We start from the raw sequence: 21,039 nt of genomic DNA on the forward strand, positions 1-21,039 counted from the left end.
GCAAGTAGCGCATTTATTTAATTTCTTAGTAACGATGACAACACCAGCACGAGTTGTCTCTAATGTAAGGCGCACACAAGTAGTTTCCGTGGTGTAGCGGTTATCACGTCTGCCTAACACGCAGAAGGTCCCCGTGTCGATCCCGGGCGGAAACACTTTTTTATCATTAAAAACAAGACATACTAACATGCATCTGCTACCATCTGTACCCAAAAACCTTCGTAATCGCCTTCACACGTCAGATCAGTGTCAATTGCTCACATCAAATATGAAATTCATTTGATACTGACGCCGAGCATTTTGCGTCGACTCAGCCACTCACGTGCGACCAGTTTGCACAAAACGCTAGTGCTCGTCCGGGATTTGAACCCGGGACCTCCTGCACCCAAAGCAGGAATCATACCCCTAGACCAACGAGCCATCTGACGTGGCAGATGACTATTATTTCAGTGCACTGGGTCCCTCGATGTGGTCCAGGGTGCTCTGGAAAGTCTCGTGTAGGCTGGCGGGATGGGGGCGGCGCGAATTCCCGCGGTCGGCGGCCTTCCTGGGCTATTGGTACCTTCATGTAGAGCTGCCGCTGGGCTCGCACTCCCTGCTGCTAAGAAAGTGATTGCTTTTGCTGCTATGATTTGCAATCACGACTGCGGGAAACGCCGCTATTTCGTTAGGGGTGCTACGGCAGACACCTTCTCGAGCACCCCGAAGACTTCTTGAGCCCTTGGCTGTGATGGTTTCCAGGCTGTCAAAAGAACTGTCGCGTGTGCATTCACGGACGGGAGAGAGGCTGAGGTAATTGCGAGTGAACGGAGATGGACTCCTCCCGTTCGCAGTTTCCGTAGTGTAGCGGTTATCACGTCTGCTTCACACGCAGAAGGTCCCCGGTTCGATCCCGGGCGGGAACAGTATTTTCCTGCCTATGTCGTATTGTACTCCAGTGAGCCACGACATGTGAGGATCTTCTGCATGTACCTTTGTTCTGCAAGTAGCGCATTTATTTAATTTCTTAGTAACGATGACAACACCAGCACGAGTTGTCTCTAATGTAAGGCGCACACAAGTAGTTTCCGTGGTGTAGCGGTTATCACGTCTGCCTAACACGCAGAAGGTCCCCGTGTCGATCCCGGGCGGAAACACTTTTTTATCATTAAAAACAAGACATACTAACATGCATCTGCTACCATCTGTACCCAAAAACCTTCGTAATCGCCTTCACACGTCAGATCAGTGTCAATTGCTCACATCAAATATGAAATTCATTTGATACTGACGCCGAGCATTTTGCGTCGACTCAGCCACTCACGTGCGACCAGTTTGCACAAAACGCAAGGGCTCGTCCGGGATTTGAACCCGGGACCTCCTGCACCCAAAGCAGGAATCATACCCCTAGACCAACGAGCCATCTGACGTGGCAGATGACTATTATTTCAGTGCACTGGGTCCCTCGATGTGGTCCAGGGTGCTCTGGAAAGTCTCGTGTAGGCTGGCGGGATGGGGGCGGCGCGAATTCCCGCGGTCGGCGGCCTTCCTGGGCTATTGGTACCTTCATGTAGAGCTGCCGCTGGGCTCGCACTCCCTGCTGCTAAGAAAGTGATTGCTTTTGCTGCTATGATTTGCAATCACGACTGCGGGAAACGCCGCTATTTCGTTAGGGGTGCTACGGCAGACACCTTCTCGAGCACCCCGAAGACTTCTTGAGCCCTTGGCTGTGATGGTTTCCAGGCTGTCAAAAGAACTGTCGCGTGTGCATTCACGGACGGGAGAGAGGCTGAGGTAATTGCGAGTGAACGGAGATGGACTCCTCCCGTTCGCAGTTTCCGTAGTGTAGCGGTTATCACGTCTGCTTCACACGCAGAAGGTCCCCGGTTCGATCCCGGGCGGGAACAGTATTTTCCTGCCTATGTCGTATTGTACTCCAGTGAGCCACGACATGTGAGGATCTTCTGCATGTACCTTTGTTCTGCAAGTAGCGCATTTATTTAATTTCTTAGTAACGATGACAACACCAGCACGAGTTGTCTCTAATGTAAGGCGCACACAAGTAGTTTCCGTGGTGTAGCGGTTATCACGTCTGCCTAACACGCAGAAGGTCCCCGTGTCGATCCCGGGCGGAAACACTATTTTATCATTAAAAACAAGACATACTAACATGCATCTGCTACCATCTGTACCCAAAAACCTTCGTAATCGCCTTCACACGTCAGATCAGTGTCAATTGCTCACATCAAATATGAAATTCATTTGATACTGACGCCGAGCATTTTGCGTCGACTCAGCCACTCACGTGCGACCAGTTTGCACAAAACGCTAGGGCTCGTCCGGGATTTGAACCCGGGACCTCCTGCACCCAAAGCAGGAATCATACCCCTAGACCAACGAGCCATCTGACGTGGCAGATGACTATTATTTCAGTGCACTGGGTCCCTCGATGTGGTCCAGGGTGCTCTGGAAAGTCTCGTGTAGGCTGGCGGGATGGGGGCGGCGCGAATTCCCGCGGTCGGCGGCCTTCCTGGGCTATTGGTACCTTCATGTAGAGCTGCCGCTGGGCTCGCACTCCCTGCTGCTAAGAAAGTGATTGCTTTTGCTGCTATGATTTGCAATCACGACTGCGGGAAACGCCGCTATTTCGTTAGGGGTGCTACGGCAGACACCTTCTCGAGCACCCCGAAGACTTCTTGAGCCCTTGGCTGTGATGGTTTCCAGGCTGTCAAAAGAACTGTCGCGTGTGCATTCACGGACGGGAGAGAGGCTGAGGTAATTGCGAGTGAACGGAGATGGACTCCTCCCGTTCGCAGTTTCCGTAGTGTAGCGGTTATCACGTCTGCTTCACACGTAGAAGGTCCCCGGTTCGATCCCGGGCGGGAACAGTATTTTCCTGCCTATGTCGTATTGTACTCCAGTGAGCCACGACATGTGAGGATCTTCTGCATGTACCTTTGTTCTGCAAGTAGCGCATTTATTTAATTTCTTAGTAACGATGACAACACCAGCACGAGTTGTCTCTAATGTAAGGCGCACACAAGTAGTTTCCGTGGTGTAGCGGTTATCACGTCTGCCTAACACGCAGAAGGTCCCCGTGTCGATCCCGGGCGGAAACACTTTTTTATCATTAAAAACAAGACATACTAACATGCATCTGCTACCATCTGTACCCAAAAACCTTCGTAATCGCCTTCACACGTCAGATCAGTGTCAATTGCTCACATCAAATATGAAATTCATTTGATACTGACGCCGAGCATTTTGCGTCGACTCAGCCACTCACGTGCGACCAGTTTGCACAAAACGCTAGTGCTCGTCCGGGATTTGAACCCGGGACCTCCTGCACCCAAAGCAGGAATCATACCCCTAGACCAACGAGCCATCTGACGTGGCAGATGACTATTATTTCAGTGCACTGGGTCCCTCGATGTGGTCCAGGGTGCTCTGGAAAGTCTCGTGTAGGCTGGCGGGATGGGGGCGGCGCGAATTCCCGCGGTCGGCGGCCTTCCTGGGCTATTGGTACCTTCATGTAGAGCTGCCGCTGGGCTCGCACTCCCTGCTGCTAAGAAAGTGATTGCTTTTGCTGCTATGATTTGCAATCACGACTGCGGGAAACGCCGCTATTTCGTTAGGGGTGCTACGGCAGACACCTTCTCGAGCACCCCGAAGACTTCTTGAGCCCTTGGCTGTGATGGTTTCCAGGCTGTCAAAAGAACTGTCGCGTGTGCATTCACGGACGGGAGAGAGGCTGAGGTAATTGCGAGTGAACGGAGATGGACTCCTCCCGTTCGCAGTTTCCGTAGTGTAGCGGTTATCACGTCTGCTTCACACGCAGAAGGTCCCCGGTTCGATCCCGGGCGGGAACAGTATTTTCCTGCCTATGTCGTATTGTACTCCAGTGAGCCACGACATGTGAGGATCTTCTGCATGTACCTTTGTTCTGCAAGTAGCGCATTTATTTAATTTCTTAGTAACGATGACAACACCAGCACGAGTTGTCTCTAATGTAAGGCGCACACAAGTAGTTTCCGTGGTGTAGCGGTTATCACGTCTGCCTAACACGCAGAAGGTCCCCGTGTCGATCCCGGGCGGAAACACTATTTTATCATTAAAAACAAGACATACTAACATGCATCTGCTACCATCTGTACCCAAAAACCTTCGTAATCGCCTTCACACGTCAGATCAGTGTCAATTGCTCACATCAAATATGAAATTCATTTGATACTGACGCCGAGCATTTTGCGTCGACTCAGCCACTCACGTGCGACCAGTTTGCACAAAACGCTAGGGCTCGTCCGGGATTTGAACCCGGGACCTCCTGCACCCAAAGCAGGAATCATACCCCTAGACCAACGAGCCATCTGACGTGGCAGATGACTATTATTTCAGTGCACTGGGTCCCTCGATGTGGTCCAGGGTGCTCTGGAAAGTCTCGTGTAGGCTGGCGGGATGGGGGCGGCGCGAATTCCCGCGGTCGGCGGCCTTCCTGGGCTATTGGTACCTTCATGTAGAGCTGCCGCTGGGCTCGCACTCCCTGCTGCTAAGAAAGTGATTGCTTTTGCTGCTATGATTTGCAATCACGACTGCGGGAAACGCCGCTATTTCGTTAGGGGTGCTACGGCAGACACCTTCTCGAGCACCCCGAAGACTTCTTGAGCCCTTGGCTGTGATGGTTTCCAGGCTGTCAAAAGAACTGTCGCGTGTGCATTCACGGACGGGAGAGAGGCTGAGGTAATTGCGAGTGAACGGAGATGGACTCCTCCCGTTCGCAGTTTCCGTAGTGTAGCGGTTATCACGTCTGCTTCACACGTAGAAGGTCCCCGGTTCGATCCCGGGCGGGAACAGTATTTTCCTGCCTATGTCGTATTGTACTCCAGTGAGCCACGACATGTGAGGATCTTCTGCATGTACCTTTGTTCTGCAAGTAGCGCATTTATTTAATTTCTTAGTAACGATGACAACACCAGCACGAGTTGTCTCTAATGTAAGGCGCACACAAGTAGTTTCCGTGGTGTAGCGGTTATCACGTCTGCCTAACACGCAGAAGGTCCCCGTGTCGATCCCGGGCGGAAACACTTTTTTATCATTAAAAACAAGACATACTAACATGCATCTGCTACCATCTGTACCCAAAAACCTTCGTAATCGCCTTCACACGTCAGATCAGTGTCAATTGCTCACATCAAATATGAAATTCATTTGATACTGACGCCGAGCATTTTGCGTCGACTCAGCCACTCACGTGCGACCAGTTTGCACAAAACGCTAGTGCTCGTCCGGGATTTGAACCCGGGACCTCCTGCACCCAAAGCAGGAATCATACCCCTAGACCAACGAGCCATCTGACGTGGCAGATGACTATTATTTCAGTGCACTGGGTCCCTCGATGTGGTCCAGGGTGCTCTGGAAAGTCTCGTGTAGGCTGGCGGGATGGGGGCGGCGCGAATTCCCGCGGTCGGCGGCCTTCCTGGGCTATTGGTACCTTCATGTAGAGCTGCCGCTGGGCTCGCACTCCCTGCTGCTAAGAAAGTGATTGCTTTTGCTGCTATGATTTGCAATCACGACTGCGGGAAACGCCGCTATTTCGTTAGGGGTGCTACGGCAGACACCTTCTCGAGCACCCCGAAGACTTCTTGAGCCCTTGGCTGTGATGGTTTCCAGGCTGTCAAAAGAACTGTCGCGTGTGCATTCACGGACGGGAGAGAGGCTGAGGTAATTGCGAGTGAACGGAGATGGACTCCTCCCGTTCGCAGTTTCCGTAGTGTAGCGGTTATCACGTCTGCTTCACACGCAGAAGGTCCCCGGTTCGATCCCGGGCGGGAACAGTATTTTCCTGCCTATGTCGTATTGTACTCCAGTGAGCCACGACATGTGAGGATCTTCTGCATGTACCTTTGTTCTGCAAGTAGCGCATTTATTTAATTTCTTAGTAACGATGACAACACCAGCACGAGTTGTCTCTAATGTAAGGCGCACACAAGTAGTTTCCGTGGTGTAGCGGTTATCACGTCTGCCTAACACGCAGAAGGTCCCCGTGTCGATCCCGGGCGGAAACACTTTTTTATCATTAAAAACAAGACATACTAACATGCATCTGCTACCAGCTGCCGCTGGGCTCGCACTCCCTGCTGCTAAGAAAGTGATTGCTTTTGCTGCTATGATTTGCAATCACGACTGCGGGAAACGCCGCTATTTCGTTAGGGGTGCTACGGCAGACACCTTCTCGAGCACCCCGAAGACTTCTTGAGCCCTTGGCTGTGATGGTTTCCAGGCTGTCAAAAGAACTGTCGCGTGTGCATTCACGGACGGGAGAGAGGCTGAGGTAATTGCGAGTGAACGGAGATGGACTCCTCCCGTTCGCAGTTTCCGTAGTGTAGCGGTTATCACGTCTGCTTCACACGCAGAAGGTCCCCGGTTCGATCCCGGGCGGGAACAGTATTTTCCTGCCTATGTCGTATTGTACTCCAGTGAGCCACGACATGTGAGGATCTTCTGCATGTACCTTTGTTCTGCAAGTAGCGCATTTATTTAATTTCTTAGTAACGATGACAACACCAGCACGAGTTGTCTCTAATGTAAGGCGCACACAAGTAGTTTCCGTGGTGTAGCGGTTATCACGTCTGCCTAACACGCAGAAGGTCCCCGTGTCGATCCCGGGCGGAAACACTTTTTTATCATTAAAAACAAGACATACTAACATGCATCTGCTACCATCTGTACCCAAAAACCTTCGTAATCGCCTTCACACGTCAGATCAGTGTCAATTGCTCACATCAAATATGAATTTCATTTGATACTGACGCCGAGCATTTTGCGTCGACTCAGCCACTCACGTGCGACCAGTTTGCACAGAACGCTAGGGCTCATCCGGGATTTGAACCCGGGACCTCCTGCACCCAAAGCAGGAATCATACCCCTAGACCAACGAGCCATCTGACGTGGCAAATGACTATTATTTCAGTGCACTGGGACCCTCGATGTGGTCCAGGGTGCTCTGGAAAGTCTCGTGTAGGCTGGCGGGATGGGGGCGGCGCGAATTCCCGCGGTCGGCGGCCTTCCTGGGCTATTGGTACCTTCATGTAGAGCTGCCGCTGGGCTCGCACTCCCTGCTGCTAAGAAAGTGATTGCTTTTGCTGCTATGATTTGCAATCACGACTGCGGGAAACGCCGCTATTTCGTTAGGGGTGCTACGGCAGACACCTTCTCGAGCACCCCGAAGACTTCTTGAGCCCTTGGCTGTGATGGTTTCCAGGCTGTCAAAAGAACTGTCGCGTGTGCATTCACGGACGGGAGAGAGGCTGAGGTAATTGCGAGTGAACGGAGATGGACTCCTCCCGTTCGCAGTTTCCGTAGTGTAGCGGTTATCACGTCTGCTTCACACGCAGAAGGTCCCCGGTTCGATCCCGGGCGGGAACAGTATTTTCCTGCCTATGTCGTATTGTACTCCAGTGAGCCACGACATGTGAGGATCTTCTGCATGTACCTTTGTTCTGCAAGTAGCGCATTTATTTAATTTCTTAGTAACGATGACAACACCAGCACGAGTTGTCTCTAATGTAAGGCGCACACAAGTAGTTTCCGTGGTGTAGCGGTTATCACGTCTGCCTAACACGCAGAAGGTCCCCGTGTCGATCCCGGGCGGAAACACTTTTTTATCATTAAAAACAAGACATACTAACATGCATCTGCTACCATCTGTACCCAAAAACCTTCGTAATCGCCTTCACACGTCAGATCAGTGTCAATTGCTCACATCAAATATGAAATTCATTTGATACTGACGCCGAGCATTTTGCGTCGACTCAGCCACTCACGTGCGACCAGTTTGCACAAAACGCTAGGGCTCGTCCGGGATTTGAACCCGGGACCTCCTGCACCCAAAGCAGGAATCATACCCCTAGACCAACGAGCCATCTGACGTGGCAGATGACTATTATTTCAGTGCACTGGGTCCCTCGATGTGGTCCAGGGTGCTCTGGAAAGTCTCGTGTAGGCTGGCGGGATGGGGGCGGCGCGAATTCCCGCGGTCGGCGGCCTTCCTGGGCTATTGGTACCTTCATGTAGAGCTGCCGCTGGGCTCGCACTCCCTGCTGCTAAGAAAGTGATTGCTTTTGCTGCTATGATTTGCAATCACGACTGCGGGAAACGCCGCTATTTCGTTAGGGGTGCTACGGCAGACACCTTCTCGAGCACCCCGAAGACTTCTTGAGCCCTTGGCTGTGATGGTTTCCAGGCTGTCAAAAGAACTGTCGCGTGTGCATTCACGGACGGGAGAGAGGCTGAGGTAATTGCGAGTGAACGGAGATGGACTCCTCCCGTTCGCAGTTTCCGTAGTGTAGCGGTTATCACGTCTGCTTCACACGTAGAAGGTCCCCGGTTCGATCCCGGGCGGGAACAGTATTTTCCTGCCTATGTCGTATTGTACTCCAGTGAGCCACGACATGTGAGGATCTTCTGCATGTACCTTTGTTCTGCAAGTAGCGCATTTATTTAATTTCTTAGTAACGATGACAACACCAGCACGAGTTGTCTCTAATGTAAGGCGCACACAAGTAGTTTCCGTGGTGTAGCGGTTATCACGTCTGCCTAACACGCAGAAGGTCCCCGTGTCGATCCCGGGCGGAAACACTTTTTTATCATTAAAAACAAGACATACTAACATGCATCTGCTACCATCTGTACCCAAAAACCTTCGTAATCGCCTTCACACGTCAGATCAGTGTCAATTGCTCACATCAAATATGAAATTCATTTGATACTGACGCCGAGCATTTTGCGTCGACTCAGCCACTCACGTGCGACCAGTTTGCACAAAACGCAAGGGCTCGTCCGGGATTTGAACCCGGGACCTCCTGCACCCAAAGCAGGAATCATACCCCTAGACCAACGAGCCATCTGACGTGGCAGATGACTATTATTTCAGTGCACTGGGTCCCTCGATGTGGTCCAGGGTGCTCTGGAAAGTCTCGTGTAGGCTGGCGGGATGGGGGCGGCGCGAATTCCCGCGGTCGGCGGCCTTCCTGGGCTATTGGTACCTTCATGTAGAGCTGCCGCTGGGCTCGCACTCCCTGCTGCTAAGAAAGTGATTGCTTTTGCTGCTATGATTTGCAATCACGACTGCGGGAAACGCCGCTATTTCGTTAGGGGTGCTACGGCAGACACCTTCTCGAGCACCCCGAAGACTTCTTGAGCCCTTGGCTGTGATGGTTTCCAGGCTGTCAAAAGAACTGTCGCGTGTGCATTCACGGACGGGAGAGAGGCTGAGGTAATTGCGAGTGAACGGAGATGGACTCCTCCCGTTCGCAGTTTCCGTAGTGTAGCGGTTATCACGTCTGCTTCACACGCAGAAGGTCCCCGGTTCGATCCCGGGCGGGAACAGTATTTTCCTGCCTATGTCGTATTGTACTCCAGTGAGCCACGACATGTGAGGATCTTCTGCATGTACCTTTGTTCTGCAAGTAGCGCATTTATTTAATTTCTTAGTAACGATGACAACACCAGCACGAGTTGTCTCTAATGTAAGGCGCACACAAGTAGTTTCCGTGGTGTAGCGGTTATCACGTCTGCCTAACACGCAGAAGGTCCCCGTGTCGATCCCGGGCGGAAACACTATTTTATCATTAAAAACAAGACATACTAACATGCATCTGCTACCATCTGTACCCAAAAACCTTCGTAATCGCCTTCACACGTCAGATCAGTGTCAATTGCTCACATCAAATATGAAATTCATTTGATACTGACGCCGAGCATTTTGCGTCGACTCAGCCACTCACGTGCGACCAGTTTGCACAAAACGCTAGGGCTCGTCCGGGATTTGAACCCGGGACCTCCTGCACCCAAAGCAGGAATCATACCCCTAGACCAACGAGCCATCTGACGTGGCAGATGACTATTATTTCAGTGCACTGGGTCCCTCGATGTGGTCCAGGGTGCTCTGGAAAGTCTCGTGTAGGCTGGCGGGATGGGGGCGGCGCGAATTCCCGCGGTCGGCGGCCTTCCTGGGCTATTGGTACCTTCATGTAGAGCTGCCGCTGGGCTCGCACTCCCTGCTGCTAAGAAAGTGATTGCTTTTGCTGCTATGATTTGCAATCACGACTGCGGGAAACGCCGCTATTTCGTTAGGGGTGCTACGGCAGACACCTTCTCGAGCACCCCGAAGACTTCTTGAGCCCTTGGCTGTGATGGTTTCCAGGCTGTCAAAAGAACTGTCGCGTGTGCATTCACGGACGGGAGAGAGGCTGAGGTAATTGCGAGTGAACGGAGATGGACTCCTCCCGTTCGCAGTTTCCGTAGTGTAGCGGTTATCACGTCTGCTTCACACGTAGAAGGTCCCCGGTTCGATCCCGGGCGGGAACAGTATTTTCCTGCCTATGTCGTATTGTACTCCAGTGAGCCACGACATGTGAGGATCTTCTGCATGTACCTTTGTTCTGCAAGTAGCGCATTTATTTAATTTCTTAGTAACGATGACAACACCAGCACGAGTTGTCTCTAATGTAAGGCGCACACAAGTAGTTTCCGTGGTGTAGCGGTTATCACGTCTGCCTAACACGCAGAAGGTCCCCGTGTCGATCCCGGGCGGAAACACTTTTTTATCATTAAAAACAAGACATACTAACATGCATCTGCTACCATCTGTACCCAAAAACCTTCGTAATCGCCTTCACACGTCAGATCAGTGTCAATTGCTCACATCAAATATGAAATTCATTTGATACTGACGCCGAGCATTTTGCGTCGACTCAGCCACTCACGTGCGACCAGTTTGCACAAAACGCTAGTGCTCGTCCGGGATTTGAACCCGGGACCTCCTGCACCCAAAGCAGGAATCATACCCCTAGACCAACGAGCCATCTGACGTGGCAGATGACTATTATTTCAGTGCACTGGGTCCCTCGATGTGGTCCAGGGTGCTCTGGAAAGTCTCGTGTAGGCTGGCGGGATGGGGGCGGCGCGAATTCCCGCGGTCGGCGGCCTTCCTGGGCTATTGGTACCTTCATGTAGAGCTGCCGCTGGGCTCGCACTCCCTGCTGCTAAGAAAGTGATTGCTTTTGCTGCTATGATTTGCAATCACGACTGCGGGAAACGCCGCTATTTCGTTAGGGGTGCTACGGCAGACACCTTCTCGAGCACCCCGAAGACTTCTTGAGCCCTTGGCTGTGATGGTTTCCAGGCTGTCAAAAGAACTGTCGCGTGTGCATTCACGGACGGGAGAGAGGCTGAGGTAATTGCGAGTGAACGGAGATGGACTCCTCCCGTTCGCAGTTTCCGTAGTGTAGCGGTTATCACGTCTGCTTCACACGCAGAAGGTCCCCGGTTCGATCCCGGGCGGGAACAGTATTTTCCTGCCTATGTCGTATTGTACTCCAGTGAGCCACGACATGTGAGGATCTTCTGCATGTACCTTTGTTCTGCAAGTAGCGCATTTATTTAATTTCTTAGTAACGATGACAACACCAGCACGAGTTGTCTCTAATGTAAGGCGCACACAAGTAGTTTCCGTGGTGTAGCGGTTATCACGTCTGCCTAACACGCAGAAGGTCCCCGTGTCGATCCCGGGCGGAAACACTATTTTATCATTAAAAACAAGACATACTAACATGCATCTGCTACCATCTGTACCCAAAAACCTTCGTAATCGCCTTCACACGTCAGATCAGTGTCAATTGCTCACATCAAATATGAAATTCATTTGATACTGACGCCGAGCATTTTGCGTCGACTCAGCCACTCACGTGCGACCAGTTTGCACAAAACGCTAGGGCTCGTCCGGGATTTGAACCCGGGACCTCCTGCACCCAAAGCAGGAATCATACCCCTAGACCAACGAGCCATCTGACGTGGCAGATGACTATTATTTCAGTGCACTGGGTCCCTCGATGTGGTCCAGGGTGCTCTGGAAAGTCTCGTGTAGGCTGGCGGGATGGGGGCGGCGCGAATTCCCGCGGTCGGCGGCCTTCCTGGGCTATTGGTACCTTCATGTAGAGCTGCCGCTGGGCTCGCACTCCCTGCTGCTAAGAAAGTGATTGCTTTTGCTGCTATGATTTGCAATCACGACTGCGGGAAACGCCGCTATTTCGTTAGGGGTGCTACGGCAGACACCTTCTCGAGCACCCCGAAGACTTCTTGAGCCCTTGGCTGTGATGGTTTCCAGGCTGTCAAAAGAACTGTCGCGTGTGCATTCACGGACGGGAGAGAGGCTGAGGTAATTGCGAGTGAACGGAGATGGACTCCTCCCGTTCGCAGTTTCCGTAGTGTAGCGGTTATCACGTCTGCTTCACACGTAGAAGGTCCCCGGTTCGATCCCGGGCGGGAACAGTATTTTCCTGCCTATGTCGTATTGTACTCCAGTGAGCCACGACATGTGAGGATCTTCTGCATGTACCTTTGTTCTGCAAGTAGCGCATTTATTTAATTTCTTAGTAACGATGACAACACCAGCACGAGTTGTCTCTAATGTAAGGCGCACACAAGTAGTTTCCGTGGTGTAGCGGTTATCACGTCTGCCTAACACGCAGAAGGTCCCCGTGTCGATCCCGGGCGGAAACACTTTTTTATCATTAAAAACAAGACATACTAACATGCATCTGCTACCATCTGTACCCAAAAACCTTCGTAATCGCCTTCACACGTCAGATCAGTGTCAATTGCTCACATCAAATATGAAATTCATTTGATACTGACGCCGAGCATTTTGCGTCGACTCAGCCACTCACGTGCGACCAGTTTGCACAAAACGCTAGTGCTCGTCCGGGATTTGAACCCGGGACCTCCTGCACCCAAAGCAGGAATCATACCCCTAGACCAACGAGCCATCTGACGTGGCAGATGACTATTATTTCAGTGCACTGGGTCCCTCGATGTGGTCCAGGGTGCTCTGGAAAGTCTCGTGTAGGCTGGCGGGATGGGGGCGGCGCGAATTCCCGCGGTCGGCGGCCTTCCTGGGCTATTGGTACCTTCATGTAGAGCTGCCGCTGGGCTCGCACTCCCTGCTGCTAAGAAAGTGATTGCTTTTGCTGCTATGATTTGCAATCACGACTGCGGGAAACGCCGCTATTTCGTTAGGGGTGCTACGGCAGACACCTTCTCGAGCACCCCGAAGACTTCTTGAGCCCTTGGCTGTGATGGTTTCCAGGCTGTCAAAAGAACTGTCGCGTGTGCATTCACGGACGGGAGAGAGGCTGAGGTAATTGCGAGTGAACGGAGATGGACTCCTCCCGTTCGCAGTTTCCGTAGTGTAGCGGTTATCACGTCTGCTTCACACGCAGAAGGTCCCCGGTTCGATCCCGGGCGGGAACAGTATTTTCCTGCCTATGTCGTATTGTACTCCAGTGAGCCACGACATGTGAGGATCTTCTGCATGTACCTTTGTTCTGCAAGTAGCGCATTTATTTAATTTCTTAGTAACGATGACAACACCAGCACGAGTTGTCTCTAATGTAAGGCGCACACAAGTAGTTTCCGTGGTGTAGCGGTTATCACGTCTGCCTAACACGCAGAAGGTCCCCGTGTCGATCCCGGGCGGAAACACTTTTTTATCATTAAAAACAAGACATACTAACATGCATCTGCTACCATCTGTACCCAAAAACCTTCGTAATCGCCTTCACACGTCAGATCAGTGTCAATTGCTCACATCAAATATGAAATTCATTTGATACTGACGCCGAGCATTTTGCGTCGACTCAGCCACTCACGTGCGACCAGTTTGCACAAAACGCTAGGGCTCGTCCGGGATTTGAACCCGGGACCTCCTGCACCCAAAGCAGGAATCATACCCCTAGACCAACGAGCCATCTGACGTGGCAGACGACTATTATTTCAGTGCACTGGGTCCCTCGATGTGGTCCAGGGTGCTCTGGAAAGTCTCGTGTAGGCTGGCGGGATGGGGGCGGCGCGAATTCCCGCGGTCGGCGGCCTTCCTGGGCTATTGGTACCTTCATGTAGAGCTGCCGCTGGGCTCGCACTCCCTGCTGCTAAGAAAGTGATTGCTTTTGCTGCTATGATTTGCAATCACGACTGCGGGAAACGCCGCTATTTCGTTAGGGGTGCTACGGCAGACACCTTCTCGAGCACCCCGAAGACTTCTTGAGCCCTTGGCTGTGATGGTTTCCAGGCTGTCAAAAGAACTGTCGCGTGTGCATTCACGGACGGGAGAGAGGCTGAGGTAATTGCGAGTGAACGGAGATGGACTCCTCCCGTTCGCAGTTTCCGTAGTGTAGCGGTTATCACGTCTGCTTCACACGCAGAAGGTCCCCGGTTCGATCCCGGGCGGGAACAGTATTTTCCTGCCTATGTCGTATTGTACTCCAGTGAGCCACGACATGTGAGGATCTTCTGCATGTACCTTTGTTCTGCAAGTAGCGCATTTATTTAATTTCTTAGTAACGATGACAACACCAGCACGAGTTGTCTCTAATGTAAGGCGCACACAAGTAGTTTCCGTGGTGTAGCGGTTATCACGTCTGCCTAACACGCAGAAGGTCCCCGTGTCGATCCCGGGCGGAAACACTTTTTTATCATTAAAAACAAGACATACTAACATGCATCTGCTACCATCTGTACCCAAAAACCTTCGTAATCGCCTTCACACGTCAGATCAGTGTCAATTGCTCACATCAAATATGAATTTCATTTGATACTGACGCCGAGCATTTTGCGTCGACTCAGCCACTCACGTGCTACCAGTTTGCACAAAACGCAAGGGCTCATCCGGGATTTGAACCCGGGACCTCCTGCACCCAAAGCAGGAATCATACCCCTAGACCAACGAGCCATCTGACGTGGCAGATGACTATTATTTCAGTGCACTGGGTCCCTCGATGTGGTCCAGGGTGCTCTGGAAAGTCTCGTGTAGGCTGGCGGGATGGGGGCGGCGCGAATTCCCGCGGTCGGCGGCCTTCCTGGGCTATTGGTACCTTCATGTAGAGCTGCCGCTGGGCTCGCACTCCCTGCTGCTAAGAAAGTGATTGCTTTTGCTGCTATGATTTGCAATCACGACTGCGGGAAACGCCGCTATTTCGTTAGGGGTGCTACGGCAGACACCTTCTCGAGCACCCCGAAGACTTCTTGAGCCCTTGGCTGTGATGGTTTCCAGTCTGTCAAAAGAACTGTCGCGTGTGCATTCACGGACGGGAGAGAGGCTGAGGTAATTGCGAGTGAACGGAGATGGACTCCTCCCGTTCGCAGTTTCCGTAGTGTAGCGGTTATCACGTCTGCTTCACACGCAGAAGGTCCCCGGTTCGATCCCGGGCGGGAACAGTATTTTCCTGCCTATGTCGTATTGTACTCCAGTGAGCCACGACATGTGAGGATCTTCTGCATGTACCTTTGTTCTGCAAGTAGCGCATTTATTTAATTTCTTAGTAACGATGACAACACCAGCACGAGTTGTCTCTAATGTAAGGCGCACACAAGTAGTTTCCGTGGTGTAGCGGTTATCACGTCTGCCTAACACGCAGAAGGTCCCCGTGTCGATCCCGGGCGGAAACACTTTTTTATCATTAAAAACAAGACATACTAACATGCATCTGCTACCATCTGTACCCAAAAACCTTCGTAATCGCCTTCACACGTCAGATCAGTGTCAATTGCTCACATCAAATATGAATTTCATTTGATACTGACGCCGAGCATTTTGCGTCGACTCAGCCACTCACGTGCGACCAGTTTGCACAAAACGCTAGGGCTCATCCGGGATTTGAACCCGGGACCTCCTGCACCCAATGCAGGAATCATACCCCTAGACCAACGAGCCATCTGACGTGGCAAATGACTATTATTTCAGTGCACTGGGTCCCTCGATGTGGTCCAGGGTGCTCTGGAAAGTCTCGTGTAGGCTGGCGGGATGGGGGCGGCGCGAATTCCCGCGGTCGGCGGCCTTCCTGGGCTATTGGTACCTTCATGTAGAGCTGCCGCTGGGCTCGCACTCCCTGCTGCTAAGAAAGTGATTGCTTTTGCTGCTATGATTTGCAATCACGACTGCGGGAAACGCCGCTATTTCGTTAGGGGTGCTACGGCAGACACCTTCTCGAGCACCCCGAAGACTTCTTGAGCCCTTGGCTGTGATGGTTTCCAGGCTGTCAAAAGAACTGTCGCGTGTGCATTCACGGACGGGAGAGAGGCTGAGGTAATTGCGAGTGAACGGAGATGGACTCCTCCCGTTCGCAGTTTCCGTAGTGTAGCGGTTATCACGTCTGCTTCACACGCAGAAGGTCCCCGGTTCGATCCCGGGCGGGAACAGTATTTTCCTGCCTATGTCGTATTGTACTCCAGTGAGCCACGACATGTGAGGATCTTCTGCATGTACCTTTGTTCTGCAAGTAGCGCATTTATTTAATTTCTTAGTAACGATGACAACACCAGCACGAGTTGTCTCTAATGTAAGGCGCACACAAGTAGTTTCCGTGGTGTAGCGGTTATCACGTCTGCCTAACACGCAGAAGGTCCCCGTGTCGATCCCGGGCGGAAACACTTTTTTATCATTAAAAACAAGACATACTAACATGCATCTGCTACCATCTGTACCCAAAAACCTTCGTAATCGCCTTCACACGTCAGATCAGTGTCAATTGCTCACATCAAATATGAATTTCATTTGATACTGACGCCGAGCATTTTGCGTCGACTCAGCCACTCACGTGCGACCAGTTTGCACAAAACGCAAGGGCTCATCCGGGATTTGAACCCGGGACCTCCTGCACCCAAAGCAGGAATCATACCCCTAGACCAACGAGCCATCTGACGTGGCAGATGACTATTATTTCAGTGCACTGGGTCCCTCGATGTGGTCCAGGGTGCTCTGGAAAGTCTCGTGTAGGCTGGCGGGATGGGGGCGGCGCGAATTCCCGCGGTCGGCGGCCTTCCTGGGCTATTGGTACCTTCATGTAGAGCTGCCGCTGGGCTCGCACTCCCTGCTGCTAAGAAAGTGATTGCTTTTGCTGCTATGATTTGCAATCACGACTGCGGGAAACGCCGCTATTTCGTTAGGGGTGCTACGGCAGACACCTTCTCGAGCACCCCGAAGACTTCTTGAGCCCTTGGCTGTGATGGTTTCCAGTCTGTCAAAAGAACTGTCGCGTGTGCATTCACGGACGGGAGAGAGGCTGAGGTAATTGCGAGTGAACGGAGATGGACTCCTCCCGTTCGCAGTTTCCGTAGTGTAGCGGTTATCACGTCTGCTTCACACGCAGAAGGTCCCCGGTTCGATCCCGGGCGGGAACAGTATTTTCCTGCCTATGTCGTATTGTACTCCAGTGAGCCACGACATGTGAGGATCTTCTGCATGTACCTTTGTTCTGCAAGTAGCGCATTTATTTAATTTCTTAGTAACGATGACAACACCAGCACGAGTTGTCTCTAATGTAAGGCGCACACAAGTAGTTTCCGTGGTGTAGCGGTTATCACGTCTGCCTAACACGCAGAAGGTCCCCGTGTCGATCCCGGGCGGAAACACTTTTTTATCATTAAAAACAAGACATACTAACATGCATCTGCTACCATCTGTACCCAAAAACCTTCGTAATCGCCTTCACACGTCAGATCAGTGTCAATTGCTCACATCAAATATGAATTTCATTTGATACTGACGCCGAGCATTTTGCGTCGACTCAGCCACTCACGTGCGACCAGTTTGCACAAAACGCTAGGGCTCATCCGGGATTTGAACCCGGGACCTCCTGCACCCAAAGCAGGAACCATACCCCTAGACCAACGAGCCATCTGACGTGGCAAATGACTATTATTTCAGTGCACTGGGTCCCTCGATGTGGTCCAGGGTGCTCTGGAAAGTCTCGTGTAGGCTGGCGGGATGGGGGCGGCGCGAATTCCCGCGGTCGGCGGCCTTCCTGGGCTATTGGTACCTTCATGTAGAGCTGCCGCTGGGCTCGCACTCCCTGCTGCTAAGAAAGTGATTGCTTTTGCTGCTATGATTTGCAATCACGACTGCGGGAAACGCCGCTATTTCGTTAGGGGTGCTACGGCAGACACCTTCTCGAGCACCCCGAAGACTTCTTGAGCCCTTGGCTGTGATGGTTTCCAGGCTGTCAAAAGAACTGTCGCGTGTGCATTCACGGACGGGAGAGAGGCTGAGGTAATTGCGAGTGAACGGAGATGGACTCCTCCCGTTCGCAGTTTCCGTAGTGTAGCGGTTATCACGTCTGCTTCACACGCAGAAGGTCCCCGGTTCGATCCCGGGCGGGAACAGTATTTTCCTGCCTATGTCGTATTGTACTCCAGTGAGCCACGACATGTGAGGATCTTCTGCATGTACCTTTGTTCTGCAAGTAGCGCATTTATTTAATTTCTTAGTAACGATGACAACACCAGCACGAGTTGTCTCTAATGTAAGGCGCACACAAGTAGTTTCCGTGGTGTAGCGGTTATCACGTCTGCCTAACACGCAGAAGGTCCCCGTGTCGATCCCGGGCGGAAACACTATTTTATCATTAAAAACAAGACATACTAACATGCATCTGCTACCATCTGTACCCAAAAACCTTCGTAATCGCCTTCACACGTCAGATCAGTGTCAATTGCTCACATCAAATATGAAATTCATTTGATACTGACGCCGAGCATTTTGCGTCGACTCAGCCACTCACGTGCGACCAGTTTGCACAAAACGCTAGGGCTCGTCCGGGATTTGAACCCGGGACCTCCTGCACCCAAAGCAGGAATCATACCCCTAGACTAACGAGCCATCTGACGTGGCAGATGACTATTATTTCAGTGCACTGGGTCCCTCGATGTGGTCCAGGGTGCTCTGGAAAGTCTCGTGTAGGCTGGCGGGATGGGGGCGGCGCGAATTCCCGCGGTCGGCGGCCTTCCTGGGCTATTGGTACCTTCATGTAGAGCTGCCGCTGGGCTCGCACTCCCTGCTGCTAAGAAAGTGATTGCTTTTGCTGCTATGATTTGCAATCACGACTGCGGGAAACGCCGCTATTTCGTTAGGGGTGCTACGGCAGACACCTTCTCGAGCACCCCGAAGACTTCTTGAGCCCTTGGCTGTGATGGTTTCCAGGCTGTCAAAAGAACTGTCGCGTGTGCATTCACGGACGGGAGAGAGGCTGAGGTAATTGCGAGTGAACGGAGATGGACTCCTCCCGTTCGCAGTTTCCGTAGTGTAGCGGTTATCACGTCTGCTTCACACGCAGAAGGTCCCCGGTTCGATCCCGGGCGGGAACAGTATTTTCCTGCCTATGTCGTATTGTACTCCAGTGAGCCACGACATGTGAGGATCTTCTGCATGTACCTTTGTTCTGCAAGTAGCGCATTTATTTAATTTCTTAGTAACGATGACAACACCAGCACGAGTTGTCTCTAATGTAAGGCGCACACAAGTAGTTTCCGTGGTGTAGCGGTTATCACGTCTGCCTAACACGCAGAAGGTCCCCGTGTCGATCCCGGGCGGAAACACTATTTTATCATTAAAAACAAGACATACTAACATGCATCTGCTACCATCTGTACCCAAAAACCTTCGTAATCGCCTTCACACGTCAGATCAGTGTCAATTGCTCACATCAAATATGAAATTCATTTGATACTGACGCCGAGCATTTTGCGTCGACTCAGCCACTCACGTGCGACCAGTTTGCACAAAACGCTAGTGCTCGTCCGGGATTTGAACCCGGGACCTCCTGCACCCAAAGCAGGAATCATACCCCTAGACCAACGAGCCATCTGACGTGGCAGACGACTATTATTTCAGTGCACTGGGTCCCTCGATGTGGTCCAGGGTGCTCTGGAAAGTCTCGTGTAGGCTGGCGGGATGGGGGCGGCGCGAATTCCCGCGGTCGGCGGCCTTCCTGGGCTATTGGTACCTTCATGTAGAGCTGCCGCTGGGCTCGCACTCCCTGCTGCTAAGAAAGTGATTGCTTTTGCTGCTATGATTTGCAATCACGACTGCGGGAAACGCCGCTATTTCGTTAGGGGTGCTACGGCAGACACCTTCTCGAGCACCCCGAAGACTTCTTGAGCCCTTGGCTGTGATGGTTTCCAGTCTGTCAAAAGAACTGTCGCGTGTGCATTCACGGACGGGAGAGAGGCTGAGGTAATTGCGAGTGAACGGAGATGGACTCCTCCCGTTCGCAGTTTCCGTAGTGTAGCGGTTATCACGTCTGCTTCACACGCAGAAGGTCCCCGGTTCGATCCCGGGCGGGAACAGTATTTTCCTGCCTATGTCGTATTGTACTCCAGTGAGCCACGACATGTGAGGATCTTCTGCATGTACCTTTGTTCTGCAAGTAGCGCATTTATTTAATTTCTTAGTAACGATGACAACACCAGCACGAGTTGTCTCTAATGTAAGGCGCACACAAGTAGTTTCCGTGGTGTAGCGGTTATCACGTCTGCCTAACACGCAGAAGGTCCCCGTGTCGATCCCGGGCGGAAACACTTTTTTATCATTAAAAACAAGACATACTAACATGCATCTGCTACCATCTGTACCCAAAAACCTTCGTAATCGCCTTCACACGTCAGATCAGTGTCAATTGCTCACATCAAATATGAATTTCATTTGATACTGACGCCGAGCATTTTGCGTCGACTCAGCCACTCACGTGCGACCAGTTTGCACAAAACGCAAGGGCTCATCCGGGATTTGAACCCGGGACCTCCTGCACCCAAAGCAGGAATCATACCCCTAGACCAACGAGCCATCTGACGTGGCAGATGACTATTATTTCAGTGCACTGGGTCCCTCGATGTGGTCCAGGGTGCTCTGGAAAGTCTCGTGTAGGCTGGCGGGATGGGGGCGGCGCGAATTCCCGCGGTCGGCGGCCTTCCTGGGCTATTGGTACCTTCATGTAGAGCTGCCGCTGGGCTCGCACTCCCTGCTGCTAAGAAAGTGATTGCTTTTGCTGCTATGATTTGCAATCACGACTGCGGGAAACGCCGCTATTTCGTTAGGGGTGCTACGGCAGACACCTTCTCGAGCACCCCGAAGACTTCTTGAGCCCTTGGCTGTGATGGTTTCCAGTCTGTCAAAAGAACTGTCGCGTGTGCATTCACGGACGGGAGAGAGGCTGAGGTAATTGCGAGTGAACG

The 21,039-nt window shown here is 51.9% G+C and overlaps 64 non-coding genes across 64 annotated transcripts; 43 read left to right on the forward strand and 21 right to left on the reverse strand.

The window, feature by feature from the left end:
* Nucleotides 1-82: 82 nt before the first annotated feature.
* Trnav-aac (transfer RNA valine (anticodon AAC)) lies at nt 83-155 on the forward strand. Its single transcript has one exon. It is a non-coding gene; the product is annotated as a tRNA-Val (tRNA).
* A 192-nt stretch (nt 156-347) lies between these two features.
* Nucleotides 348-420, reverse strand: Trnap-ugg (transfer RNA proline (anticodon UGG)). The gene has a single exon. It is a non-coding gene; the product is annotated as a tRNA-Pro (tRNA).
* Nucleotides 421-832: 412 nt separating this feature from the next.
* On the forward strand, nt 833-905 carry Trnav-cac (transfer RNA valine (anticodon CAC)). Its single transcript has one exon. It is a non-coding gene; the product is annotated as a tRNA-Val (tRNA).
* Nucleotides 906-1,063: 158 nt separating this feature from the next.
* On the forward strand, nt 1,064-1,136 carry Trnav-aac (transfer RNA valine (anticodon AAC)). Its single transcript has one exon. It is a non-coding gene; the product is annotated as a tRNA-Val (tRNA).
* A 193-nt stretch (nt 1,137-1,329) lies between these two features.
* Nucleotides 1,330-1,401, reverse strand: Trnap-ugg (transfer RNA proline (anticodon UGG)). Its single transcript has one exon. It is a non-coding gene; the product is annotated as a tRNA-Pro (tRNA).
* Nucleotides 1,402-1,813: 412 nt separating this feature from the next.
* On the forward strand, nt 1,814-1,886 carry Trnav-cac (transfer RNA valine (anticodon CAC)). The gene has a single exon. It is a non-coding gene; the product is annotated as a tRNA-Val (tRNA).
* A 158-nt stretch (nt 1,887-2,044) lies between these two features.
* Trnav-aac (transfer RNA valine (anticodon AAC)) lies at nt 2,045-2,117 on the forward strand. The gene has a single exon. It is a non-coding gene; the product is annotated as a tRNA-Val (tRNA).
* Nucleotides 2,118-2,310: 193 nt separating this feature from the next.
* On the reverse strand, nt 2,311-2,382 carry Trnap-ugg (transfer RNA proline (anticodon UGG)). Its single transcript has one exon. It is a non-coding gene; the product is annotated as a tRNA-Pro (tRNA).
* A 412-nt stretch (nt 2,383-2,794) lies between these two features.
* Nucleotides 2,795-2,867, forward strand: Trnav-cac (transfer RNA valine (anticodon CAC)). Its single transcript has one exon. It is a non-coding gene; the product is annotated as a tRNA-Val (tRNA).
* Nucleotides 2,868-3,025: 158 nt separating this feature from the next.
* On the forward strand, nt 3,026-3,098 carry Trnav-aac (transfer RNA valine (anticodon AAC)). Its single transcript has one exon. It is a non-coding gene; the product is annotated as a tRNA-Val (tRNA).
* A 192-nt stretch (nt 3,099-3,290) lies between these two features.
* Trnap-ugg (transfer RNA proline (anticodon UGG)) lies at nt 3,291-3,363 on the reverse strand. Its single transcript has one exon. It is a non-coding gene; the product is annotated as a tRNA-Pro (tRNA).
* Nucleotides 3,364-3,775: 412 nt separating this feature from the next.
* Trnav-cac (transfer RNA valine (anticodon CAC)) lies at nt 3,776-3,848 on the forward strand. Its single transcript has one exon. It is a non-coding gene; the product is annotated as a tRNA-Val (tRNA).
* Nucleotides 3,849-4,006: 158 nt separating this feature from the next.
* On the forward strand, nt 4,007-4,079 carry Trnav-aac (transfer RNA valine (anticodon AAC)). The gene has a single exon. It is a non-coding gene; the product is annotated as a tRNA-Val (tRNA).
* A 193-nt stretch (nt 4,080-4,272) lies between these two features.
* Trnap-ugg (transfer RNA proline (anticodon UGG)) lies at nt 4,273-4,344 on the reverse strand. Its single transcript has one exon. It is a non-coding gene; the product is annotated as a tRNA-Pro (tRNA).
* Nucleotides 4,345-4,756: 412 nt separating this feature from the next.
* Nucleotides 4,757-4,829, forward strand: Trnav-cac (transfer RNA valine (anticodon CAC)). The gene has a single exon. It is a non-coding gene; the product is annotated as a tRNA-Val (tRNA).
* A 158-nt stretch (nt 4,830-4,987) lies between these two features.
* Trnav-aac (transfer RNA valine (anticodon AAC)) lies at nt 4,988-5,060 on the forward strand. The gene has a single exon. It is a non-coding gene; the product is annotated as a tRNA-Val (tRNA).
* A 192-nt stretch (nt 5,061-5,252) lies between these two features.
* Nucleotides 5,253-5,325, reverse strand: Trnap-ugg (transfer RNA proline (anticodon UGG)). Its single transcript has one exon. It is a non-coding gene; the product is annotated as a tRNA-Pro (tRNA).
* Nucleotides 5,326-5,737: 412 nt separating this feature from the next.
* Nucleotides 5,738-5,810, forward strand: Trnav-cac (transfer RNA valine (anticodon CAC)). Its single transcript has one exon. It is a non-coding gene; the product is annotated as a tRNA-Val (tRNA).
* Nucleotides 5,811-5,968: 158 nt separating this feature from the next.
* Nucleotides 5,969-6,041, forward strand: Trnav-aac (transfer RNA valine (anticodon AAC)). Its single transcript has one exon. It is a non-coding gene; the product is annotated as a tRNA-Val (tRNA).
* Nucleotides 6,042-6,347: 306 nt separating this feature from the next.
* On the forward strand, nt 6,348-6,420 carry Trnav-cac (transfer RNA valine (anticodon CAC)). Its single transcript has one exon. It is a non-coding gene; the product is annotated as a tRNA-Val (tRNA).
* Nucleotides 6,421-6,578: 158 nt separating this feature from the next.
* On the forward strand, nt 6,579-6,651 carry Trnav-aac (transfer RNA valine (anticodon AAC)). The gene has a single exon. It is a non-coding gene; the product is annotated as a tRNA-Val (tRNA).
* A 193-nt stretch (nt 6,652-6,844) lies between these two features.
* Trnap-ugg (transfer RNA proline (anticodon UGG)) lies at nt 6,845-6,916 on the reverse strand. Its single transcript has one exon. It is a non-coding gene; the product is annotated as a tRNA-Pro (tRNA).
* A 412-nt stretch (nt 6,917-7,328) lies between these two features.
* On the forward strand, nt 7,329-7,401 carry Trnav-cac (transfer RNA valine (anticodon CAC)). The gene has a single exon. It is a non-coding gene; the product is annotated as a tRNA-Val (tRNA).
* Nucleotides 7,402-7,559: 158 nt separating this feature from the next.
* Trnav-aac (transfer RNA valine (anticodon AAC)) lies at nt 7,560-7,632 on the forward strand. Its single transcript has one exon. It is a non-coding gene; the product is annotated as a tRNA-Val (tRNA).
* Nucleotides 7,633-7,825: 193 nt separating this feature from the next.
* Trnap-ugg (transfer RNA proline (anticodon UGG)) lies at nt 7,826-7,897 on the reverse strand. The gene has a single exon. It is a non-coding gene; the product is annotated as a tRNA-Pro (tRNA).
* A 412-nt stretch (nt 7,898-8,309) lies between these two features.
* Nucleotides 8,310-8,382, forward strand: Trnav-cac (transfer RNA valine (anticodon CAC)). Its single transcript has one exon. It is a non-coding gene; the product is annotated as a tRNA-Val (tRNA).
* A 158-nt stretch (nt 8,383-8,540) lies between these two features.
* Trnav-aac (transfer RNA valine (anticodon AAC)) lies at nt 8,541-8,613 on the forward strand. Its single transcript has one exon. It is a non-coding gene; the product is annotated as a tRNA-Val (tRNA).
* A 193-nt stretch (nt 8,614-8,806) lies between these two features.
* Nucleotides 8,807-8,878, reverse strand: Trnap-ugg (transfer RNA proline (anticodon UGG)). The gene has a single exon. It is a non-coding gene; the product is annotated as a tRNA-Pro (tRNA).
* Nucleotides 8,879-9,290: 412 nt separating this feature from the next.
* Trnav-cac (transfer RNA valine (anticodon CAC)) lies at nt 9,291-9,363 on the forward strand. Its single transcript has one exon. It is a non-coding gene; the product is annotated as a tRNA-Val (tRNA).
* Nucleotides 9,364-9,521: 158 nt separating this feature from the next.
* Trnav-aac (transfer RNA valine (anticodon AAC)) lies at nt 9,522-9,594 on the forward strand. Its single transcript has one exon. It is a non-coding gene; the product is annotated as a tRNA-Val (tRNA).
* A 193-nt stretch (nt 9,595-9,787) lies between these two features.
* Nucleotides 9,788-9,859, reverse strand: Trnap-ugg (transfer RNA proline (anticodon UGG)). The gene has a single exon. It is a non-coding gene; the product is annotated as a tRNA-Pro (tRNA).
* Nucleotides 9,860-10,271: 412 nt separating this feature from the next.
* Trnav-cac (transfer RNA valine (anticodon CAC)) lies at nt 10,272-10,344 on the forward strand. Its single transcript has one exon. It is a non-coding gene; the product is annotated as a tRNA-Val (tRNA).
* A 158-nt stretch (nt 10,345-10,502) lies between these two features.
* On the forward strand, nt 10,503-10,575 carry Trnav-aac (transfer RNA valine (anticodon AAC)). Its single transcript has one exon. It is a non-coding gene; the product is annotated as a tRNA-Val (tRNA).
* A 192-nt stretch (nt 10,576-10,767) lies between these two features.
* Nucleotides 10,768-10,840, reverse strand: Trnap-ugg (transfer RNA proline (anticodon UGG)). Its single transcript has one exon. It is a non-coding gene; the product is annotated as a tRNA-Pro (tRNA).
* Nucleotides 10,841-11,252: 412 nt separating this feature from the next.
* On the forward strand, nt 11,253-11,325 carry Trnav-cac (transfer RNA valine (anticodon CAC)). The gene has a single exon. It is a non-coding gene; the product is annotated as a tRNA-Val (tRNA).
* A 158-nt stretch (nt 11,326-11,483) lies between these two features.
* On the forward strand, nt 11,484-11,556 carry Trnav-aac (transfer RNA valine (anticodon AAC)). Its single transcript has one exon. It is a non-coding gene; the product is annotated as a tRNA-Val (tRNA).
* Nucleotides 11,557-11,749: 193 nt separating this feature from the next.
* Nucleotides 11,750-11,821, reverse strand: Trnap-ugg (transfer RNA proline (anticodon UGG)). Its single transcript has one exon. It is a non-coding gene; the product is annotated as a tRNA-Pro (tRNA).
* Nucleotides 11,822-12,233: 412 nt separating this feature from the next.
* On the forward strand, nt 12,234-12,306 carry Trnav-cac (transfer RNA valine (anticodon CAC)). Its single transcript has one exon. It is a non-coding gene; the product is annotated as a tRNA-Val (tRNA).
* Nucleotides 12,307-12,464: 158 nt separating this feature from the next.
* On the forward strand, nt 12,465-12,537 carry Trnav-aac (transfer RNA valine (anticodon AAC)). The gene has a single exon. It is a non-coding gene; the product is annotated as a tRNA-Val (tRNA).
* Nucleotides 12,538-12,729: 192 nt separating this feature from the next.
* Nucleotides 12,730-12,802, reverse strand: Trnap-ugg (transfer RNA proline (anticodon UGG)). The gene has a single exon. It is a non-coding gene; the product is annotated as a tRNA-Pro (tRNA).
* Nucleotides 12,803-13,214: 412 nt separating this feature from the next.
* Nucleotides 13,215-13,287, forward strand: Trnav-cac (transfer RNA valine (anticodon CAC)). The gene has a single exon. It is a non-coding gene; the product is annotated as a tRNA-Val (tRNA).
* A 158-nt stretch (nt 13,288-13,445) lies between these two features.
* On the forward strand, nt 13,446-13,518 carry Trnav-aac (transfer RNA valine (anticodon AAC)). Its single transcript has one exon. It is a non-coding gene; the product is annotated as a tRNA-Val (tRNA).
* Nucleotides 13,519-13,711: 193 nt separating this feature from the next.
* Nucleotides 13,712-13,783, reverse strand: Trnap-ugg (transfer RNA proline (anticodon UGG)). The gene has a single exon. It is a non-coding gene; the product is annotated as a tRNA-Pro (tRNA).
* A 412-nt stretch (nt 13,784-14,195) lies between these two features.
* Nucleotides 14,196-14,268, forward strand: Trnav-cac (transfer RNA valine (anticodon CAC)). Its single transcript has one exon. It is a non-coding gene; the product is annotated as a tRNA-Val (tRNA).
* A 158-nt stretch (nt 14,269-14,426) lies between these two features.
* Nucleotides 14,427-14,499, forward strand: Trnav-aac (transfer RNA valine (anticodon AAC)). The gene has a single exon. It is a non-coding gene; the product is annotated as a tRNA-Val (tRNA).
* Nucleotides 14,500-14,692: 193 nt separating this feature from the next.
* Nucleotides 14,693-14,764, reverse strand: Trnap-ugg (transfer RNA proline (anticodon UGG)). Its single transcript has one exon. It is a non-coding gene; the product is annotated as a tRNA-Pro (tRNA).
* Nucleotides 14,765-15,176: 412 nt separating this feature from the next.
* Nucleotides 15,177-15,249, forward strand: Trnav-cac (transfer RNA valine (anticodon CAC)). Its single transcript has one exon. It is a non-coding gene; the product is annotated as a tRNA-Val (tRNA).
* Nucleotides 15,250-15,407: 158 nt separating this feature from the next.
* Nucleotides 15,408-15,480, forward strand: Trnav-aac (transfer RNA valine (anticodon AAC)). Its single transcript has one exon. It is a non-coding gene; the product is annotated as a tRNA-Val (tRNA).
* Nucleotides 15,481-15,673: 193 nt separating this feature from the next.
* Trnap-ugg (transfer RNA proline (anticodon UGG)) lies at nt 15,674-15,745 on the reverse strand. The gene has a single exon. It is a non-coding gene; the product is annotated as a tRNA-Pro (tRNA).
* A 412-nt stretch (nt 15,746-16,157) lies between these two features.
* Trnav-cac (transfer RNA valine (anticodon CAC)) lies at nt 16,158-16,230 on the forward strand. The gene has a single exon. It is a non-coding gene; the product is annotated as a tRNA-Val (tRNA).
* Nucleotides 16,231-16,388: 158 nt separating this feature from the next.
* Trnav-aac (transfer RNA valine (anticodon AAC)) lies at nt 16,389-16,461 on the forward strand. The gene has a single exon. It is a non-coding gene; the product is annotated as a tRNA-Val (tRNA).
* A 193-nt stretch (nt 16,462-16,654) lies between these two features.
* Trnap-ugg (transfer RNA proline (anticodon UGG)) lies at nt 16,655-16,726 on the reverse strand. The gene has a single exon. It is a non-coding gene; the product is annotated as a tRNA-Pro (tRNA).
* Nucleotides 16,727-17,138: 412 nt separating this feature from the next.
* On the forward strand, nt 17,139-17,211 carry Trnav-cac (transfer RNA valine (anticodon CAC)). The gene has a single exon. It is a non-coding gene; the product is annotated as a tRNA-Val (tRNA).
* A 158-nt stretch (nt 17,212-17,369) lies between these two features.
* On the forward strand, nt 17,370-17,442 carry Trnav-aac (transfer RNA valine (anticodon AAC)). Its single transcript has one exon. It is a non-coding gene; the product is annotated as a tRNA-Val (tRNA).
* Nucleotides 17,443-17,635: 193 nt separating this feature from the next.
* Trnap-ugg (transfer RNA proline (anticodon UGG)) lies at nt 17,636-17,707 on the reverse strand. The gene has a single exon. It is a non-coding gene; the product is annotated as a tRNA-Pro (tRNA).
* A 412-nt stretch (nt 17,708-18,119) lies between these two features.
* Trnav-cac (transfer RNA valine (anticodon CAC)) lies at nt 18,120-18,192 on the forward strand. Its single transcript has one exon. It is a non-coding gene; the product is annotated as a tRNA-Val (tRNA).
* Nucleotides 18,193-18,350: 158 nt separating this feature from the next.
* On the forward strand, nt 18,351-18,423 carry Trnav-aac (transfer RNA valine (anticodon AAC)). Its single transcript has one exon. It is a non-coding gene; the product is annotated as a tRNA-Val (tRNA).
* A 193-nt stretch (nt 18,424-18,616) lies between these two features.
* On the reverse strand, nt 18,617-18,688 carry Trnap-ugg (transfer RNA proline (anticodon UGG)). The gene has a single exon. It is a non-coding gene; the product is annotated as a tRNA-Pro (tRNA).
* A 412-nt stretch (nt 18,689-19,100) lies between these two features.
* Nucleotides 19,101-19,173, forward strand: Trnav-cac (transfer RNA valine (anticodon CAC)). The gene has a single exon. It is a non-coding gene; the product is annotated as a tRNA-Val (tRNA).
* Nucleotides 19,174-19,331: 158 nt separating this feature from the next.
* On the forward strand, nt 19,332-19,404 carry Trnav-aac (transfer RNA valine (anticodon AAC)). Its single transcript has one exon. It is a non-coding gene; the product is annotated as a tRNA-Val (tRNA).
* A 192-nt stretch (nt 19,405-19,596) lies between these two features.
* On the reverse strand, nt 19,597-19,669 carry Trnap-ugg (transfer RNA proline (anticodon UGG)). Its single transcript has one exon. It is a non-coding gene; the product is annotated as a tRNA-Pro (tRNA).
* A 412-nt stretch (nt 19,670-20,081) lies between these two features.
* On the forward strand, nt 20,082-20,154 carry Trnav-cac (transfer RNA valine (anticodon CAC)). The gene has a single exon. It is a non-coding gene; the product is annotated as a tRNA-Val (tRNA).
* Nucleotides 20,155-20,312: 158 nt separating this feature from the next.
* Trnav-aac (transfer RNA valine (anticodon AAC)) lies at nt 20,313-20,385 on the forward strand. Its single transcript has one exon. It is a non-coding gene; the product is annotated as a tRNA-Val (tRNA).
* Nucleotides 20,386-20,578: 193 nt separating this feature from the next.
* Nucleotides 20,579-20,650, reverse strand: Trnap-ugg (transfer RNA proline (anticodon UGG)). Its single transcript has one exon. It is a non-coding gene; the product is annotated as a tRNA-Pro (tRNA).
* Nucleotides 20,651-21,039: the final 389 nt, after the last annotated feature.

Source organism: Schistocerca gregaria, chromosome 2, assembly GCF_023897955.1.
Source record: "Schistocerca gregaria isolate iqSchGreg1 chromosome 2, iqSchGreg1.2, whole genome shotgun sequence".
Classification (NCBI taxonomy): domain Eukaryota; kingdom Metazoa; phylum Arthropoda; class Insecta; order Orthoptera; family Acrididae; genus Schistocerca; species Schistocerca gregaria.